The following is an 8,688-nucleotide window of genomic DNA, read 5'->3' as shown; positions in this document are numbered from 1 at the left end:
ATAAGGCTTGGGGGGAGGGGGTGGGGGGTGGGGGGTCCCATAACTACAAAGCACTGCTACCTAAGGTTAACTGCTGCAGACATGCTGCGTAGTATTTAGCATACTAAGCCCAAGCACTTAGTAGAGTGTTCTACACATAGTAAGTGCTCAGTAAATACCACCAATTGATTCATTGGGTCTGTATACCATAGAGCGGATTCTTAGTCCTTCTGTTTAGTCTATTTAATGATTCCTACCAATCAGTTCTATTTATTAAGCACTTACTGTGTGCAGCACTTGTACTAAGTACTTGGGAAAATATGAAGTTGGTTGCAATCCCTGCCCACCAGGAGGTTACAGTCTATTCGTCTTTTCAAATGTATGGTATAGTGGGTAGAGCACGGGCTTGGGAGTCAGAAGGTCATGGGTTCTCATCTCGGCTCTGCCACTTGTCTGCTGTGTGGCCTTGGGCAAGTCACCTCACTTCTCTGGGCCTCACTTACCTCATCTGTACAATGAGGACTAAGCCTGTGAGTATGCAGGACAGGGACTGTGTCCCACCCAATTTGTTTGTGTGCACCCGAGGGCTAACTAGAGTGCCTAGCACATAGTAAGCGCTTAACAAATACTACAATTATTATTTACTGAGTACTTACTGTGTGCAAAGTATTCTATCAAGCACTTAGGAGAGTACAATATAACAGTAAATTGACATATTCCCTGTCCACAATAAGCTTACAGCCTAAAGGGGGTTGGGGGGCAGGGAACAGGTATTAATATAAATAAATAGCACCAGAGATGTTGAAAATGCCCTAGTCCATTAATGATAATGATAATTATATTTGTTAAGCATTTACTATGTGCAAGGCACTGCACTAATTGCTGTGGTGGATACCAGCAAATCGGATTGGACAGTTCCTGTCCCACATGGGGTTCACAGTTTTAGTCCCCTTTTTACACATGAGGTAAATGAGGCCCAGGGAAGTGAAGTGACCTGCCCAAGGTCACACAGCAGACAAGTGGTGGAGCCAGGATTAGAACCCATGACCTTCTGACTCCCAGGCCCATGCTCTCTCCACTATGGCACTGGGGTTTTAGGAGAGTTTTTTCTCATAGTAAGGCTCTCATAGTAAGGGCACTGATTAACTCTCAACATGCCATCGTGGCACGGACAGCTAAGCTGCAACATGACTTCTTGTGTCTCACGGGTCGCAGCCTGGAAAGAGCCCAAACTGCTGCTAGGTTAATGGAAACTCCCGGAATGGCAATTAGAGTGCCAGATGGTTCTGCATAGGGCAAGAATTCCTCTCCCTGGCAGTTTACAGCTTACATCCAGGTTGAATGGTTGCTCCAAGTCATGTCCACTCAACAGCCACCCTGAGCACATGGATGTATTTGCTTGCATCCCTTCTTTGGACTCATTTATATTCACCTATGCATTTATCAATTCAGCTATTGCCTTCTGTTCTATTCTTGCCACTACCTACTATATTCTTTTTCTTCTTCCTGTTTCCTCTATTTGTAAATAATTTAGGTCCCTTTATCCCTCAATTAGATAGTAAACCATGGTCCATTTCGCTTCAGTGTGACCTACAGCAAAGAGGGGAGTCTGGGTTTAGGGGGTCTGGCAGTCAAAAGACATGGGTTTTTATCCCAGCTACATCACTTTTCTGCTATGTGAACATGGACAAGTTACTTATCTTCTCTGTGCCTCAGTACCCTCATCTGTAAAATTGGGATTCAATACCTCTTCTCCCTCCTAATTAGACTGTGAGCTCCTTATAGGACCTGATTATCTTGTACCTACCCCTATGTTTAGTACAATACTTGGCATAGAAGGAGCACTTTATAAATAACATATTATTATTATTATTCTTTCCCAAGCATATATTTCAGTACTTCTCACACAGCAGTAGTTCAATACATATCATGGATTGGTTGAATTTAGTTGAACATACCAGTGCATTTAAGAATTGCTATTTTGCTTTACCAAAGAACAACTTCAACTATGATACCAAATGAACTATACATTCATTCATTCAATCGTATTTACTGAGCACTTACTGTGTGCAGAGCACTGTTCTAAGCGCTTGGGAAGTACAAGTTGGCAACATATAGAGACGGTCCCTTTCCAACAATGGGCTCACAGTCTAGGAGATACACATCATACACCCACAAACACATACTCTTAAACTGAGCATGGAAACAACAGAACAGCTAAAATGAGTCAATTATAAAATGAAAGACTTGAAAGGGGAGAAGGGGCAATGTTTTTTTTTTCAAAAGAGTGATGTATTCCTGATTCTAAAGATGTTAAAAAAAACCAATAGCTTTCATACTTCTGCTGTCATCTCAAGCTGATAAATATTGCTGTCATTGTTCCACCTGTCCTGATACTTCACCACTAATACTGAAAAACACACTATTTCTTGTCTAGTGCGTTCCTGCTTCTGTGCAATCACCCTGAAAGATCAATACCACGGGAACATGGACGTCTACATTTATATCTGTTGCTTAGATGCATGAAAGGAATGACGGAGCAGTATTCGCCTGGGAGCTCATAAAGAGGTTTAGATAAAAATACAGCCACCTGGCTAGAACAAAGGAGTTAATGGGCAAATGGGAAATCAAGTGAGGGCAAATGTTAACGCAAAATACCACCTGGCTTGTTCACTACCCTGCAAATCTGGTTTTGTTTATGGTTCAGAGCAGAGTTGGGCTCTCTAATTATGTAACTGCCATTTCAGGTTATCTTGTGCATCCTAAGGTTAATAGGAATAAAGGTGCAGCTGCTATCAACACTCTGGCATGTCATGAATATTGAACTTTTTTCCCTCTAAATGTCTCTCCGTCACCAAGATTATTGATTACAAGAATTTTCCCCATCCCTGAGGGGTTTGGATAATTGAGATGTGTGTGTGTGTGTGTGTGTGTGTGTGTGTGTGTGTGTGTAGTTGTTTTGTAGATGTGCATGTGTAAGTTGCAGCATTGGAAGGAGGCCACCCTAAAAATTTCCATCAAGAACTGATGAAAACACCAACTGAAGATGTCCATCAAAAGTAACCTACTCATGGTACACAAGAATATTAACTGTGTTTATTAACTCCCAGCCTATGCATAATTGGTACAAATATTCACACCCACTGTCAGTGCTAGACATGGGCCAGTATTCCCAATTGGCAAATAGTAATAGTAAGAATAAGAATGATATTTGTTAAGTAAGTGCTTACTATGTGCCAGGCACTGTACTAAACTCTGGAGTGGAGATAAGCAAATTGGGTTGGACACAACCCTGGCCTACATAGGGCTCACAGTCTTAATCCCCATTTTACAGATAAGGGAACTGAGGCCCAAAGAAGTGAAGCGACTTGCCCAAGGTTACACAGCACACCACTGGGGGTTAGTACTTGGGTGAGTAAAATTAGTGGACATGATCCTTACCCTCAAGTTTAATATGTAGCTGGGGAGACAAACTAAATTACAGAAAGACAGTGTGGCTTAGTGGAAAGAGCACAGGCTTTGGGGTCAGAAGTCATGGGTTCGAATCCTAGCTCTGCCAACTGTCAGCTGTGTGACTTTGGGCAACTCACTTAACTTCTCTGTGCCTCAGTTACCTCATCTGTAAAATGAGGATTAAGACTGTGTGCCCCACCATGGGACAACCTGATCACCTTGTAACCTCCCCAGAGCTTAGAACAGTGCTTTGCACATAGTAAGTGCTTAATAAATGCCATTATTATTATTATTATTATTATTATTATTCAAGACAGAAGTTAACAGAGAAGAAAGATACATATGTGTGTGCCATGGGGGAAGGTGTCAGCATCCAAGTGCTTAGATCATCACAGAAATGCCGAGTTGGCCACTAAGGACATGTAGGGTAGAACCAGCGCTTAGAACAGTGCTTTGCACATAGTAAGCGCTTAATAAATGCCATCATTAGAAAAAAAAGATGAGAGCATAATCAGGAGAGGCCTAATGAGGGCACTCTGCCACTTCGGTTTTGTCACCTTTGGCAATTCACTTTAACTTCCCTGTGCCTCAATTTTTTCATCTGTAAAATGAGGATTCAATATCTGTTCTCCTTCCCACTTAAACTGTGAGCTCCGTATGGATCAGACAGTGTATCCAATCTTCATATAGTGTATCTAGACCAGCGTTTAGTACAGTTCTTGGCACACTGTAAGCATTTAACAAATTCCACAAGTTTTTTTTATAAATGTATTTTTATATATCTTGATCAACTTTGACACCTGTCTACATGTTTTGTTGTCTGTCTCCCCCTTCTAATAATAATAATAATGATGGCATTTATTAAGAGCTTACTATGGGCAAAGCACTATTCTAAACGCTGGGGAGGTTACAAGGTGATCAGGTTGCACCACAGGGGGCTCACAGTCTTAACCCCCATTTTACAGATGAGGTAACTGAGGCCCAGAGAAGTGAAGTGACTTGCCCAAAGTCAAACAGCTGATAATTGGCAGAGCAGGGATTTGAACCCATGACCTGTGACTCCAAAGCCCGTGCTCTTTCCACTGAGCCACACTGCTTCTTCTAGACTGTGAGCCCATTGTTGGGTAGGGACCGTCTCTATATGTTGCCAACTTGTACTTCCCAAGCACTTAGTACAGTGCTCTGCACACAGTAAGTGCTCAATAAATACAACTGAATGAATGAATAAGAGTGCTTGAAAAAGCATAACTTCCTTAAATCTTAAAATTGAAACTTCTACACCCAACCTTCACATTTTTTAAGTGACCTTTTTATAATTTTACTCTATTTTTAAATGTCTTAATACTAACAGTCAAGAAGCCAGTAGGATTCTTATTGAGCCAAAGGAAAGCACAAGTAAATTAGTTGCCAAATAGTGCCGATCTGTTGAAGGCAAAATGTAACTGCTCAACTCCAAACTCGCATATTCAATAATCGAGTACACCCCGGAGAACAAAGGATTTGGTATCAATAAATAAATGCCATTTATTGAGCACTTTACTATGTGCAAATCTCTGTACTAAGCACTTGGGAGACTACAATACAGCAGAATTATAGAAGTATTCTGTGCATAGAAGTATACACAGATGTCACTATTTCAGGACAGCACAGAAACATTGTGTTCTGTTTCTGCCTCATAAGCCCTACAGATAAATGGCCACTGTCCTTGGTAAAATAGTGGCCATTGTCATTGACAATTGGCAATAAAATATGCCAGAGCCTCTTTAAAACCTGATTTAGTGACCACTGACATCCTCATCATTACAAGCAATCTCCCATCAAAAAGACTTCTAAATGTGGATTATACTGAAGAACAATGACATTTAGTCATTCCTAAAACAACCCCTCTAATACAGAAACTCAGAAGCTATGACTGTTCAACCTATTTAAAAGTCAAAATCATATTCCTGTTTGGTCAGTGGGCCCTGTCTAATGCATAGTGCAGTTCTACAATAGGTTAAATACCTCCTAAAATAACACCTTTATTCAGATTACCTTACAACCCAGCACCATAATAACTGCTATTAAGAAGGGAATGTGTCTTGTTGTCTTATGCTGCCAAATGGTGTCCGACCCATAGCGACATCACGGACACATCTCTCCCAGTGTGCCCCACCTTCATATGCAATCATTCTGGTAGTGTATCCATAGAGTTTTCTTGGTAAAAACATGGAATTTGATCACCATTGCCTCCTTCCATGCAGTAAACTTGAGCTTCCGCCCTTGGCTCTCTCCCATGCCGCTGCTGCCCAGCACAGGGGAGTTTTGACTTGTAGCAGATTGCCTTCCACTCACTAATCACTGCCCAACCTAGGAATGGAATGGATATGCTTCTGCCTGACTCTCCCTCCCATAGTCAGGACTGGTAGAGTACTGGAAACTCTCTAGGTGCGACCCTGAGAGGGAAGGGAATGTGTCTACTGTTACGTTGTACTCTCCCAAGCACTTAATCCAGTGCTCTGCACCTAGTAAGTACTCAATAAATGTGATCTATAATATGCTTCTTAAATTAGAATCATGAAAGATTACATCAAGGGATATTTTCTACACAATTACATTCCCAAATGAGCACGGACGTGATGGCTAAATAACTTCAGTTGCATAAACACACTGTAAATCTCTCAGTCACCCACTTCCTCTATCCCCTTCCCCTTCACTATTCCTAGGGACATTCCTGACTCCAGTGCACCTCAAAACTGTCCCTTGTTTCCCAAACCTCTCATTGCCCCACCCCAGATATTTTCATTTGTAAAAGAACAATACTACATGGCTCTCTGCTGAAGCCACATACTGTCAGTCAGTCAGTCAATTGTATTTATTGAGCACTTACTGTCTGCAGAGCACTATACTAAGCACTTGGGAAAATACAGTATAACAGAACAGACACCTTCCCTGTCCACAACAACCATGTCTGCATGGAGACAGAAAAATGTTCCTGGACCCAGTTGGATCCACCCTCTTTACCAAAGCAGCGAGGAGCCAGCTCTTTTCAACGCAGCAGTCTTCCCCCTTGCTACTAGGTTGACTCTAACAATCCATCCCTCCCATTTGTTGAAATGACAAATATGTAAAGAAGAACAAGTAATAAAATATTATCTTTCCACCATAAAGTATCAAGCCAAACAGTATGCATGTGATTTAACTCCCTTTGCCAACAGTGATTCAGAATACGAGCTCTCCAAAAGCCAAAAAAAATTTGAGATTTGGGGACTTGGGGAGTTGGAGTTTGTCATCTTTTACTAGTGATTTTGTTTAGGTCTTGCACCTCCTTTAATTTAATTCACTTATTGGAAAACTCTCTATTGATCTCTGAAGAGGAAAAGAGACAATTAGAAGAAGGAAATAATCCAGTAGGTGAGGAAGATCTAAAATAACTAATGTAGGATGTGGCTTCAGAAAAACTTGTGTCTCTGTCCTCCGTCTATATTGAATAATAATCAATTCTCATAATAGTGATGATTTACTTGGCACCTCTCTACCAGAGTATGTTCCGGTGCTTTGGATCAGAGGAAAGTGCTATTACAATTCCTGCATTCTTCCAGACAGTCAAAGCTAAAGCTATGAAAAGCATCTGGGCTAAAATAATAACACTAGCTCATAGAATATGTTGCCAAAAATTCAGAAAAAAGTTTTGGAGAAGCAGAAATTCCCTTGGGATCATCTCAGAACTGGAAGAAAAGACCCCTTTCTTGTGGAAATCAGGTTCAATACTTAATTTCCTTCCACTTAGTCCACTGCCAGAAGGTCAGCAGATCAAAGATGCCACTGAAGAAGATAAATTTAATCCTCCCAGACTGGGAAGTTAAGTGTAAATTAAGAATTAATTTTGTGTGTATGTGTGTTTATGCATGTGTGTGTGTGTTCCTTATGTATCATGTGTAAGCATTCAGCCCTTCACCTCACTCTTCCTACTCTTCACCCTCATCCCCTGTGGTATTATCCAGGGAAAAAGTGTTGGAAGCAAACTGATGTCAGCACAATATCTAATTTATTATACGTCTACCTCACAGGGTACTCATATCTGAATTAAGATACAAAATATGAGAGAACCAAGAATGATTTTCAGGCACTCAAGTTATCAGCGTGGCGTAGTGGAAAGAGCCTGGGCTTGGGAGTCAGAGGTCATGGGTTCTAATCCTGGCTCTGCCGCTTGCCAGCTGTGTGACTTTGGGCAAGTCACTTCTCTTCTCTGTGCCTCAGCTACCTCATCTGTAAAATGGGGACTGACCGTGAGCCCCATGTGGGACAACCTGATTACCTTGTATCTCCCCCAGTGCTTAGAACAGTGCTTGGCATATAGTAAGTGCTTAACAAATACCAAAATTACTATTATTATTATTACATTAAAATGTCAGTGTGTTTCAGTGCAGAATTCACAGCTAAAAATGACTAAAAGCATGGGCAAGACTAGATATTTAATAAGCAATATTTGAATGAAGCATTGTAAAGATTGACTGAGTATATTGTTTCATTTCAACTTTCTCCTTCATTTACATTAGCTCTATATGGATGTCTTTTAAGCCCCACTTTGGCCAGAGTTGCTTTTTCATGCCTGCCTTGACAATAACCAAGAACACTGGCATTAGAATCCTGAACTCTGAGAAAGGAAGACTCTGTGGCTTCTGGATCTTCTCTAATGTTTGGGAGTGGAGTACAGAGGAGTTGAGAAGCAGCATGGCCTAGTGGATGTGGAACAGGCCTACGAGTCAGAAAGACCTGGGTTTTAATCCTGGCTCTGCCACTTGTCTGCTGTTTGACCTTGGGCAAGTTACTTAACTTCTCTGGACCTCAGTTCCTTATCTGCAAAATGTGGATTAAACCTACGAGCCCCATATGGGACATGGACTGTGTCCAACCTGATTGCCTTGTATCTACCCCAGTGCTTAGAACAGTGCCTGGCACATAGTAATTGCTTAACAAATACCAATTTTTTTAAAGGTCACAAATTCTCTGTGCCTCAAATTCCTCATTTTAAGAGAAGACTAAATGCCTATTCACTCTGTGAACCTTGTGTGTGCCAGGGACTGTGCCCCACCTGATTACTTTGAATTCATCCCAGTGTTTGGTTCAGTGCTTGACGCATAGTAAGAACTTAGTGTCACAATGATATTATCTTTATAGAAATCTACACAGCTCCATGAGTTCCTAGCATACCCAGACCTTGCGCTTTATACCATGTTAAAATTTGCATATTAGAATTCTATCATCTGATATCAT

The 8,688-nt window shown here is 41.2% G+C and overlaps 1 non-coding gene across 1 annotated transcript; it reads right to left on the bottom strand.

Annotated features, from left to right (window-relative positions):
- Positions 1-5,739: 5,739 nt before the first annotated feature.
- On the bottom strand, positions 5,740-5,877 carry LOC119935911. Its single transcript, XR_005453509.1, has one exon. It is a non-coding gene; the product is annotated as a small nucleolar RNA SNORA7 (small nucleolar RNA).
- Positions 5,878-8,688: the final 2,811 nt, after the last annotated feature.

Source organism: Tachyglossus aculeatus, chromosome 12 (genome assembly GCF_015852505.1).
Source record: "Tachyglossus aculeatus isolate mTacAcu1 chromosome 12, mTacAcu1.pri, whole genome shotgun sequence".
Taxonomy (NCBI): domain Eukaryota; kingdom Metazoa; phylum Chordata; class Mammalia; order Monotremata; family Tachyglossidae; genus Tachyglossus; species Tachyglossus aculeatus.
This window is presented reverse-complemented; position numbering and strand designations above follow the sequence as displayed.